Here is a 13,114-nt window from a genome sequence, read left to right on the forward strand (position 1 = left end):
AGGCAAGGGTCGTTCCCCTGGAAAGTTATTTTAGGCCATTTCTGCCCCCACGGGGGGCAACAACCACTAGGCACCAGGGATTTTTTTTACGACAATTTCACGCAAGGGGAGTAACCCCTTAGGCAAGGGTCGCTCTCCTGGAGGGGGGGGGGAGGAAAATTTATTTTAGGCCATTTCTGCTCCCCTTGGGGGCAGACCAGCCTATTTCTATTAGGCCGATCTGTCCCCAGAGGGGGCAGAAACCACTTAGGCACCAGGGATTGGTGTGTGTATGTGTTTGTTTTGTTTGGGGGGACAGCCCCTTGGGCAAGGGTCGCTCCTCATGGGGGCACATTACTGTTGGTCATATCTGCCCCCAAGGGGGGCAGAAAGCCCACCAGAGACCAGGGAAGATTTTTTTTTCAAAATAAGAGGGTGGGGATATGGCCATACCCCCACCCCAAATAAATGAGGCCAAAGTTGTTCTTCCCACCAGTGGGCAGATGGGGCAATTACCCCCGATCCATACCCCGGGGGGGCAGAACGTCTACTAGATGCCAGGGAATTAAAAACAAATAATAATAGTGGGGTGCTGGCTACCAACCAGTATGGACCTGGTTATGCCCCCACACCACATGAGGGGGGTAACAGTCTTTCAGCTCTCCCCCACACAATAAAACATCTTATCTCATAGCAAGCAAGAGCACAATTGATTATTTTGGGTTTTGGTTTTACATTTGTGCCATGAGAGCTTGGCTAACTCTCAAAATCGTCCCACTTGGAATGGTGAGGGCTGCACTTTATGGACTTTGGGACGCTGCCATGTAGAAAAATCCACAAGACCTAGACACATCTGAAAACTAAACATCTGGGTGATTCCAGGGTGGTGTGCTTCACAAGCACCCTGCACCATTTTCTTACCCACAATGCCCTGGAAACCTCCAACGTTGCAGGAAATCAAAAACAATTCCCACATTTTTGTGATGGAACCTTCTGGAATCTGCAGGAATCCACAAAATTCCTACCACCCAGAATTGTCTCATTTATACTGATGAAAATCCTGTTGCACTTGTCAGCCTAAAAATGTTTTTTTCCAAACAGCCCTTTTGGACCTGCTTTGGTTCCCCCTCAATTTCGACAGATTTTTGGCTCTTCCCTGTCACAAGCACTTGGCCCACCTACACAAGTGCGGTATCATATTTACCGGGACACTGAGGGGAATGTTGAGTGGTAGGAAATTTGCCCTTGTGCGGTGATTCCACACAGAAATGTTGGAGAAATGTGATTTGTTTAACCAAATTTGAGGATTGCTGAGGATTCTGGGTAAGAAAACATTGGGGGATCCACGCAAGTCACACGTCCCTGGACTCCCTCGGGTGTCTAGTTTTCAGAAATATCTGGGTTTGGTAGGTTTCCCTAGATTGCTGCTGAGCCCAGGATCAAAAACGCAGGTGTCCCCCGCAAAAACAGGTCGTTTAGTATTAGATAATTTTGATGTGTCCAGATAGTGTTTTGGGGCATTTCCTTTCGCGGGCAGTAGGCCTACCCATAAAAGTGAGGTATCATTTTTATTGGGAGACTTGGGGGAACGCTGGGTGGAAGGAAATTTGTGGCTCCTCTCAGATTCCAGAACTTTCTGTCACCGAAATGTGAGGAAAAGGTGTTTGTTTTTCCAAATCTTGAGGTTTGCAAAGGATTCTGGGTTACAGAACCTGGTGAGAGCCCCACAAGTCACACCATCTTGGATTTCCCTAGGTGTCTAGCTTTAACAAATGAGCAGGTTTGGTAGGTTTCTCTAGGTGCTGGCTGAGCTAGAGGCCAATATCCAAAGCTAGGCACTTTGCAAAACACAGCTCTGTTTTCTTTGGGCAAATGTGATGTGTCCACGTTGTATTTTGGGGTATTTCCTGTCGTGGTCACTAGGCCTACCCACATAAGTCAGGTACCATTTTTATCGGGAGACTTGGGGGAACTCTAGGTGGAAGGAAATTTGTGGCCCTCTTAGATACCAGAACTTTCTGTCACTGAAATGTGAGGAAAAAGTGTTTTTTGGCCAAATGTTGAGGTTTGCAAAGGATTCTGGGTAACAGAACCCCATCCTGGATTTCCCTTGGTGTCTACTTTTAAAAAATGCACAGATTTGGTAGGTTTACTTAGGTGCTGGCTGGACTAGAGGTCAAAATTCACAGCTAGGCACTTTTAAAAAAACACGTCAGTTTTCAATATAAAAATGTGATGTGTCCATGTTGCATTTCCTGTCATGGGCATTAGGCCCACCCACGCAAGTGAGGTACCATTTTTATCGGGAGACTTGGGGGAACACAGAATAGCAGAACAAGTATTATCGCCCCTTGTCTTTCTCTACATTTGTTCCTTCCAAATGTAAGACAATGTGCAAAAAAGATGTCTATTTGAGAAATGCCCTGTAATTCACATGCTAGTATGGGGACCCCAGAATTCAGAGATGTGAAAATAACCACTGCTTCTCAACACCTTATCTTGTGCCCATTTTGGAAATACAAAGGTATTCTTGACACCTATTTTTCACTCTTTATATTTTACCAAATGAATTGGTGTGTACCCGGTATAGAATGAAAACCCATTGCAAGGTGAAGCTCATTTATTGGCTGTGGGTACAAAGGGTTCTTGATGAACCTACAAGCTCAATATATCCCAACAACCAGAGGAGTCCAGCAAAGGTAACAGTATATTGCTTTCAAAAATCTGACATCGCAGGAAAAAGTTACAGAGTAAAACGTGGAGAGAAATGGCTGTTTTTTTCACCTGAATTTCAATACGTTTTTATTTTAGCTGTTATTTTCTTTAGGAAAACCTCGTAGGATCTACACAATTGAATCCTTGCTGAATTCAGAATATTATCTACTTTTTAGAAGTGTTTAGCTTTCCGGGATCCAGCATTGGTTTCACACCTATTTCTGTCACTAACTGGTGATGAAGCAGAAAAAAGAAAGACTAACAAATATTTATATATCATGCAACAAAATCGTATATGCAATGTGTTTTAGCAAAGAAAAATAAAATGTGTAGAGAAATGTGCCCACGAAGTAGGTCACCACTAGTTTAAACAAGGTTAATTAATCATGAAAAGCCGACAAATGTATTAATATATCATATTTGAAGTTATACTTTATGATTTTCTCTTTGAAACTGTTACATGCTTAGCTTAAATTTAGCAGAGGCTTTGGCCTAGTTGCCTGGTCTCAATTTTAACTGCGTAGTTTTCACTTGTATTAACAAAGACGTGTTTGAATCTTTAAAAGCTGTATTTTTCCAGTAGAATGACTAATACACTTATCTCAAAGTTGCGTGCTAGGCAACTTTCATCCCCTTTGAAGCTCAAGGTCAGTTTCTGCAGGTGCAGACAATGAAGACACTGATGCAGAATTAATTGGCAACATTGTTGCTAGTTATGTTCCAAAACTCCAAGGACACCTTACACGTAGATGAGTATTAAGAGAAAAGACACTATTCATTGGTCAAAGAGAAATCACCCCATGGAACCTCCAATGGAAGAACCTGAAGAATTTGGAACTTTTCTTACTTAATCCCACCGGACGAAGAAAAGACAGCCATATTTTGAGACGCCATTTTGAAGCCATTTTTGAAGACACACCATTTTGACACCATTTTATGCCATTGCCACTTTTACCTTAATGACACTTTGATGCTTTTTCTCTATCCCAGAAAGAGAGACTCTAAAGAATTTTCACCCTAGAGACTTTAACTTTAACTTTACCCCGTCTTGCCCATACGATAACTTTTGCCCCTCCCGTTTTCCTTGCTGCTGCAAGGAAGACTCGACTTTAACTTTGCCCCTCCTTTGGAGAAGCCCCATGCTGATCGAACTGGTACCTGAAGGACGAAGACTTACCTTGAATGCTGACTGTATTTGGTAATTATGAAAGGATAAATGTATTATTCATTGTATTTTCCTTCTTAGGTACCAACTGCTTATTTTGACATAGCCCAAGCTAGAAGTTTTCTAAATTTATGTTGACTAAATTCGTTTTGCATGAAGCCCCACATGCCAATGTTAATCAGAGGTTAGCTGAGGTATTCATTTAATGCACCATGCTGAATTGAAATCTTGTTATGCTGATCAATGTATGCCATTAGTCAATCTCAGTTGCTTTTATTAGTGATTTGCACTGCTATATGTGAGTGCATTATAATCCAAGTTTTGTGTAGGTTGCGTTTCTTCCACCGTTATGGACAGTCAGTAATGTTCATATATGTGTATCATTTGATTTTGAGACTTACTTACATCGTATTAGTTTTGTTAATATAGGGAAATAAACTCATTAACGTTTAATAAACAGGTGTGGTTATTCATGACTGAAAGGTCATAGTGTGTCAAATTACTGTTTCCTATTGATCTAATTTGTTGTTTGATTACTAATTGAGTATTGGTTATTGGTCATAAATAATTATTGATTACTGATTTGAGGGATCTGACGATTTCTTCGGATGAGGAGAACTCAACCTGGTCAAAAGGTTCACCGACCTCCGGCGTGTCCAAGTATAAGTAATCTACAAGGACTGGCTGCGCTATCAGTAGATGGTAGCAGAGCTTGATGGTTTGTCCCTTTGGGACCCCATCCGAAAAATAGACGGATCCAAGTTAGAATTTTTTTTAATAAAACAAGTTGGAGAGATGATGATGCCCTAAATCCCCAATGACTTTCCTGGAATCTCGGAGCTTGCGAATGCAGGAAATGGAGGTGTGAGGATGTTTTCGGCATTTCTAGTGACAGTATGAATGAGGTTAGTGTTTCCCGCTTGCAAAGCTTATGCCGCAGACAAATGTGAAGTTTGTGAGGATTTTTAGGGGGTTACGAACTCCAATTAAACTTTTAGAGGAGTGGTACTCCAAAGTGTGAAAGTAGGGAAGTCGTCGAACTTCATAGCCAAAGCCAACCTTCACGAGGGACTGAAATCCATCGCCAAATGGATGAGCAACAGGCGCCTAAAACTTAACTCCGACAAGACGGAAGTCCTCATCCTCGGGCCCACCCCCTCGGCCTGGAACGACTTGTGGTGGCCCACCGCCCTGGGCCCTCCACCCACCCCAGCCAACCACGCACGAAATCTCGGCTTCATCCTCGACTCCGCCCTCACCATGTCCAAACAGGTCAATGCTGTCTCATCCTCCTGTTTTAACACCCTCCGTATGCTCCGCAGGATCTTCAAGTGGATTCCAACAGGAACCAGAAAGACGGTAACCCAAGCCCTCGTCAGTAGCAGACTCGACTACGGCAACGCACTCTACACAGGCATCCCAACAAAAGACATCAAACGACTCCAACGCATCCAGAACGCATCCGCCCGCCTGATCCTCAACATACCCCGCCAATGTCACATCTCCCCTCACCTGAGGGACCTCCACTGGCTCCCCGTGGACAAGAGGATCACCTTTAAACTCCTCACCCACGCACACAAGGCTCTACACAACACCGGACCCACCTACCTGAACACCAGACTCAACTTCTACGTTCCCTCACGTCAACTACACTCTGCCAACTTTGCCCTCGCCATCGTCCCCCGAATCCAGCGCAAGACCTCTGGCGGCAGATCCTTCTCCTACCTCGCCGCCAAGACCTGGAACGCACTCCCAACCTCACTACGCCAGACCCAGGACCTCCTCACCTTCAGGAGACTCCTCAAGACATGGCTCTTCGAACGATAGCAGCACCACCCTCCCCCCCCCTAGCGCCTCGAAACCCTAACGGGTACATAGCGCGCTTTATAAATTATTGATTGATTGATTGATATGTGTGTGGCGCTTTGTGCAAAAAAAAGAAAATTGTCCATGTGGTTGTTGATGTTGAAACGGGCCCTGCGAGGTCAACAGACTCCGGAGTATGTTGAAAAGTGTATGAGACACTTGATTGATGTTGTAATTTGTTCGGTTTAATAGGTTGATCGGGCGTGGTCAACGAGTCAGTACGAATATTGAGGAATAAAAGAAAATTTCGACTTTGAGATTTGCCAAATTCTAAGGTGCACTAGAATAGTTCATTGATCAGTTGAGAGTAAAGTTTGCAGGTCAAATTTTACTTGCGAAAGTGGGAAACCGAGAAAGATGGAATAACTGCCGAGGCTAGTGAAAAATCCCTAAGGTTTCTGAAGCAATTGTATTACCTTTTCCTGTAGTAAACCGACAGATTTGTTTTCTTCTTTTTAATTAGTGCTCGCGATATATTGCAGAAAATAGTTTTGAGTGAAGCTGAATGAAGAAGGACAAGCCGCAAGACTTTGTCAGCCGCAGTGTGTGAGTGTGACGTCACTGGAGCCGCGCTGGGATAGGTTGGTTGGTGAGAAGGGTCGCGCACGGATTGGACGCAGTCTGTGAAGCGCAATTGGTGGGGAAAGGCAAGCAAAGAGTATTCTGGGAATTAAAGTCACTTATTGATTACATTTTTGAGAAAATAAAAGACGGAAAGATTAAATTTTTCAAAGCATTTAAGAGTGCCTTGAGGGGAGATGTATATATTAAAGCAAATGTAGGAGAAGAAACACCGCCCGAGGGTACACCAGCTTACATCGTAATTGAAGAAAAGGGTGTCGCACCATGTCTGGGGTGTTACACAATGGTGTAAATTAACAGAAAAGCATGGAAGTGTAGCGTTTCCTATCCATGGGACGTTTAATTTGAGAGTTTTGGAGAATTTAAGATTTGCACTATATGACATGAAAATACCTCCAAGACCAGCACCATTTGAAGCATTAGCAATTTGGGAACAAATAGCTAGAAAGCAACTACAAAAGAAATTTGAGACAAGAGTGAGAAAAGTAGAAAAGACACTAGCGGATGCTAGATGGGATAGTGCTCAAAAGGTTTGGAGGTCAGATATATTGCAGGGAATTAAATTGTTTCCAGCAATTACTGAAGAAGTAGAAACAGAAGGAAAGAAAGCTACCCATAAAACAAACAGGAGTCAGTTCAAAGATAGAAAAAACAAGAGAACCTCGAAAAGGTCAGACGAATTAGATGATGAAGAATTCCGTCCACCACCATATGTGGAAAACGAAAATGGCCCAAGCACTAGCACTGCCCCTCCAGAATCAATACAGGGTTTTGTAACACCAAAATTGAGAAAAATACAGATGCAGAGTAGTCCTAAAATGCCTTTTACACAGGAAATACCACAAGTTCAGAGAATATATCCTGACGTGACTAAACTGGAACCTGTTAATAATTATCAGCCACAGGTCCAAAGATGCTATTATGATGAGCATAAATTGGAAATAAATTCTAATTTAGTGATGCCTCAAAGGCAGACACAAGAAATGCCAAAGTACATTCAAACAGCAGAAATACAGTTAGACATGTCAGCGATGATGAACCATAATATGGGAATTAACATGCCACAGAATTTGGGCAACAGACAGAATCCGGATGCAATATCTTTGCCTATCATTGTAGGTCCGCCAGTACCATTATATATACAAGCAAAGCCAAGTGTATGCGATCAAGGTGTAATGACACAGAATGAGACAGGAAGAGGATATGTAGAAAATACCCAAGAAATGACTCCTGTGGGAACACTCTCAAACAGATCTGGGTCTTTGTTGGAATTTAGTCCGATTCCAATTTGTGTTCCGTCAACTGTGGTAAGGTCAAATCCACCACGGATAATACTGCATATTTCAAAAACAGAAACATTACAGAAACCATCAGTAGCAGTGGATGCTACATTATTGGGACTAAATGCACAACAGTTAACACAATGGTTGAACAGTCTGAATACCCCACAGAGTACACCCAAGGGAAAAGGAGAAGAATATTTGAACCAAATAAGATTGGGCATGGAAGCAGGTGAACTCGTAGATGGAACAATGGGTCTGAACAGGTTAGAATCATACACAGAAGAAGAGCTGAGATACATTTGCCCTAGAATTACAAGAGAAGTAAGCAGCGTACATAAGAGGTTACAAGAAATTGCAGACAGATATAAAATAGACATAAATAAAACCAAGCACTTGAGCAGAAGTTACAGGCTAGACTTTGAGACAAAAGACTTTGAACACATGAGATCTGCAGGAATGAAAACGCACCTTAAAGAAATACTGCAAAGCGCGCAGGTTTGGAGATGCTTAGACAAGTGGGAAAGCAGATGGATTAAAAAGGATAAGAAGAAAGAAAGTACCCCAGATCAAAATGTTAAAACACAACAGAATGATGATCTTATAACCATGTTACCAATGAGAGAAACAGCAGGAGGAAAATGTATTCACGTACCATGGCACAGGTGTGATATTCAATCTTTTACGGATGATTACCCCAGGTTAAGAGAGAAACCGATTGAATGGTATCAACAAACAGATCGATTCGTGAAACTCGCAAAGTGTCTTTGGGAAGACTTGAATACTTTATTTGACATTGTAGTTCCAGCAGATTTGTGGGAAGAATGTAAAAGAGCTATAGACTGGCCGACAAAAGAACTGGAAAGAGATAAGGACACAGGTGCACCATCGTCTGAGGTAATGAAAATATACCATAAGGTGATTGAGTATTTGAAAGCAAAGGTTGCGTCGAAAAATGTAGATTGGCAGAAAATTGACAGAACAGCACAGGAAGTTAAAGAGTCGATACATGCATACTATGAGAGATTGTTGAAAGCATTTAAAAATTATAGTGGCACGGAAACGATTGAGGCGAAAGACATGCTCCATTTTGTATTCAGATTTGTGGAAGGACTGAGTCCCGAAATTAGCCAGATGATTAAAATGCATTTGATTTGTTGGCAGTCAAAATCGATTGATGAAGTGTTGAACTATGCAAAATACTGCAGTGATGAGATTGAAACAAAGCAGAAAAAGTTGAAAGAAAAAGTGATGGTGATGCAGATTAGAGCAGCTCAGACAGGTTTGCAAGGTTTTCAACAACAATTGCAGCAGCAGCAACAGCAGGGAAATGTTATATTTCAGCCACAGATGAGAGGCAGAGGCCGAGGAGGTTTTGTGAATAATGGTCCTGATTTAAATACTGTCGTGATTCCAAATGGTATACAGGCAATGAAGAAAGTGATGCCATGTCACACGTGCGGAATCGTCGGACATTGGAAACGGGAGTGCCCAATGTTGGTGCAGGAAGGCGTAGGTCAGCAGAACAATGATGTCAATACATTTCAGAATATGAGAGGACCAAAATTGAGAGGTCCAAATCCAAATTTCCAAAATAATGTAAATCAGATGCAGGGTCTACAACCCATACAACAACAGCAGGTGCAAATGCCCTGTGTACAAATGGTACAATCACAGCCGATGCAACAGCAGTTTCCTATGGTACCTAATCAGCAAATGCAAGTACCCTTAGCACCAATGAATCAGCAACAAGTAATGCTTCCTCAACAGGTCACAGGTCAAGGAATGAATCAAAGTAACACAGTACACCAATTCCCGTTACACAGTGAGAATGGAATAAATAATGAATGGGAGAGTGAAAGTTCAGATGAGGAGGGAAATTGTATGCTTGCAGCATCTTTGGAAGTTGATCAAAAGGGACCCTATGTGGAAGGAAGAGTTATGGGTCACAGAGTTTCCTTTTTGGTTGACATAGGAGCTACACGCTCGACAGTTAGAAGTATCGAAGTACCAAATTTGCCACTTTCAGGAAGGACAGTTCAAGTAGTGGGAGTAGCAAATCAGTATCTGACAAACCCAATTACAGATCCGGTACAAGTCGAAATTGGTAACTTTCAAGGGTTACATAAATTTGTGGTATGTGACTCAAGTCCAATATCCTTATTAGGAAGAGATCTATTATGCAAACTAAGATGCTCGATTATGTGCTCACATAATGGAATTAAAATTCAGACAAACAGTGATGAGGAAGAAGAGGACAGTACAGAAGAAGAAGAAATGGAAACTGTTGATGAAGAGTATCCCCTGATTACTCTTTATCCTATGCTCACTGAAGCAGATATTCCAGCTGATTTACAAGAAGCTGTTGGAAAAGAAGTGTGGGATATGACAGGGAAAAAAGTAGGATTGATAAAAGGAGCAGAAGCAGTGAAAGTGACTGTAAAACCTAATGTAAACTTTCCTCAGACTCCACAATACCATATGCCACAAGATATCCTTATGAAAGTCGCCCAACTCATTGACTAATTTGTGAAACAGGGAGTACTGAAAGAAGTACTGAGTAGTCCATGTAATTCACCAATCATGGGACTGATAAAGCCAAGTGGAAAGGTCCGAATTGTTCAAGATTTGAGAAAAATAAATAACTTAATAGTCAAATGTTGTCCCGTAGTACCAAATCCAGCTGTAATAATGTTTCAAATTCCCTGTGATGCAGAGAGGTTCACAGTCATTGATTTGTCACAAGCATTCTTTTCTGTGCCTCTTCATGAGGACAGCCAATTTCTCTTTTGTTTAAAATTTTTACACAGAGTCTACTGTTGGTGTTGAATTCCTCAAGGGTTTTCGGAGTCACCATCTATTTTCAATCAGATTCTGAAGAAAAATTTGGAATCATTGGAATTACCTTTCGAATCAACCTTAGTACAGTATATTGACGATTTACTGATTGCATCCAAAACAGAAAATGACTGTACAGTTGACACTATTGCCCTACTGAATCATTTGGGAAGGAATGGACACAAAGGGGGTGATTCTGACCCCGGCGGTACAAGACCGCCGGCGCCAGGGTCGGCGGGAGCACCGCCGACAGGCCGGCGGTGCCCCGCACGGCATTCTGACCGCGGCGGTTCAGCCGCGGCCAGAAAGGGTAAACCGGCGGTCTCCCGCCGGTTTACCGCTGCCCTTAGAATCCCCCATGGCGGCGCAGCTTGCTGCGCCGCCATGGGGGATTCTGACACCCCCTACCGCCATCCTGTTCCTCGCGGTTCGCCCGCCAGGAACAGGATGGCGGTAGGGGGTGCCGCGGGGCCCCTGGGGGCTCCTGCCGTGCCCATGCAATGGCCCCCGTAAGAGGTTCCCACAAAGTATTTCAGTGTCTGCCTAGCAGACACTGAAATACGCGACGGGTGCAACTGCACCCGTCGCACCTTCCCACTCCGCCGGCTCAATTCTGAGCCGGCATCCTAGTGGGAAGGTTGATTTGCCCTGGGCTGGCGGGCGGCCTTTTGGCGGCCGCCCGCCAGCCCAGGGCAAATGTCAGAATCACCGCAGCGGTCTTTCGACCGCGGTGCGGTGTTCTGACGGTGGTACCTTGGCGGACGGCCTCCGCCGTCCGCCAAGGTTAGAATTAGGGCCAAAGTGTCTCCTTCGAAATTGCAATACTGCCAAAAGAAAGTGAAATATTTGGGTCACCAAATAGAAAAAGGGTCGGGAAGAATAATGATAGAAAGAATAACGACTGTACTTCAAATGAGTCCACCCAAAACAAGAAAAGAGGTGAGAACGTTTTTGGGAACGGTGGGCTACTGTCGCCAATGGATTCCCAATTTCTCAACTCTAGCTAAACCTTTACTGAAACTGACCCAGAAAGATGTGCAAGATTAAATAATGTTGAAGAGAGATTAAATGGATGCCTTTATTGAATTAAAGGAATGCATGTGCAGAGCTCCAGCTTTAGGTATGCCTGATTACACAAAGCCTTTTACATTGTTTTGTCATGAACGTGATGCATGTTCCTTGTCTGTCTTGACTCAAGCCCATGGTGGCGTAAACAGACCAGTAGCATATTTTTCAGCTACTTTGGATCCAGTCGCAGCAGCCTTACCAGGATGCTTGCGTGCTGTAGCAGCAGTTGGTATAAGCCTTAATCAAAGTGAAGGAATAGTGATGGGACATCCTGTAACAGTCATGCTCCCTCACTCAGTTGAAATCCTTCTGACACGTTCCTGAACACAGCACATGACTGGTGATAGGCTTATGAGATATGAGACAGTAATTTTGGGATCACCTAACGTGCAATTAAAAAGGTGCACTACATTAAATCCGGCAACTTTGTTTCCCAGTGAAAATGTTGAAATTGAAAATGCAGAGGACATCGAGCACGACTGTCTTCAGGTGACTGAATTTTGTACTAAACCAAGACCTGATATCAAAGATACTTGATTGGAAGAAAATGATCAGATTATCTTTGTTGATGGTTCATGTTTAAGAGATGCAGCAGGAATATTGAAAGCAGGATATGCTGTATGCACAATAACTGGTGTTCTAGAAGCATCTTGGCTTCAGGGAATCTATTCTGCACAAGTAGCAGAACTAGTAGCCCTTACTAGAGCTTGCCAAGTTTCCGCATTAATGAATGTCACCATTTACACTGAGTCAGTACGGATTTGGAATAGTGCATGACTTTGGACAATTGTGGTCACAAAGAGGCTTTATGACCTCTTCTGGATCACCAGTGAAAAATGGTGAAAGAATCAAAGATTTGTTACATGCTATCCAGTTACCAGGAGAAGTAGCATGGGTAAAATGCAGTGCACATTTGAAATCACAAGACTTCATTTCTTTGGGAAATGGATATGCAGATCAAGTCGCAAGGTTTTGCGCATTGAACTGTATATTGCTCAGAGACGAATGGAATTTGATAAATGAACCAAAACTTGAACCAAATGAAGCCTTTCCTCTAAAAGTTGTAGACACACTAGAAGAATTGAAATTTCTACAAAATAATGTTAGTAGAGATGTAAAACTCTCATGGAATAAATTACAATGCGTAAAAAAATCAGATGATTTGTGGGTTTCAAATGAAGGGAGATTAGTTTTGCCGGACAGTCTTTTGACGCAAATAGCTAGGCTATATCACGAACAAGCACACATTAGAAGAGATGCCATGATTAGATTATTCAAAATTGACTGGTTTAATCCTAAATTTCGCCAAGTTGCTGAAGCAGTTTGCCATCGTTGCATCATTTGCCAACAGATGAACGCAGGGAAGGGAACTGTGGTAAATTTGAGCCACATTGGAAGAGCAGGTGGTCCGTTCAGCAGAATGCAACTGGATTTCATTGAGATGCCTATGCATGCAGGCTTGAAATATGTGTTGGTGATTGTGTGTATTTTTAGCCACTGGATTGAAGCTTACCCTACACGTAGAAATGACAGTCTCACAGTTGCAAAACTACTGTTGAGAGAACTAATTCCACGTTTCAGATTTCCGATCTCTTTAGAATCAGATAGGGGAAGTCACTTC

This window comes from Pleurodeles waltl, chromosome 4_1, assembly GCF_031143425.1.
Source record: "Pleurodeles waltl isolate 20211129_DDA chromosome 4_1, aPleWal1.hap1.20221129, whole genome shotgun sequence".
Classification (NCBI taxonomy): Eukaryota; Metazoa; Chordata; class Amphibia; order Caudata; family Salamandridae; genus Pleurodeles; species Pleurodeles waltl.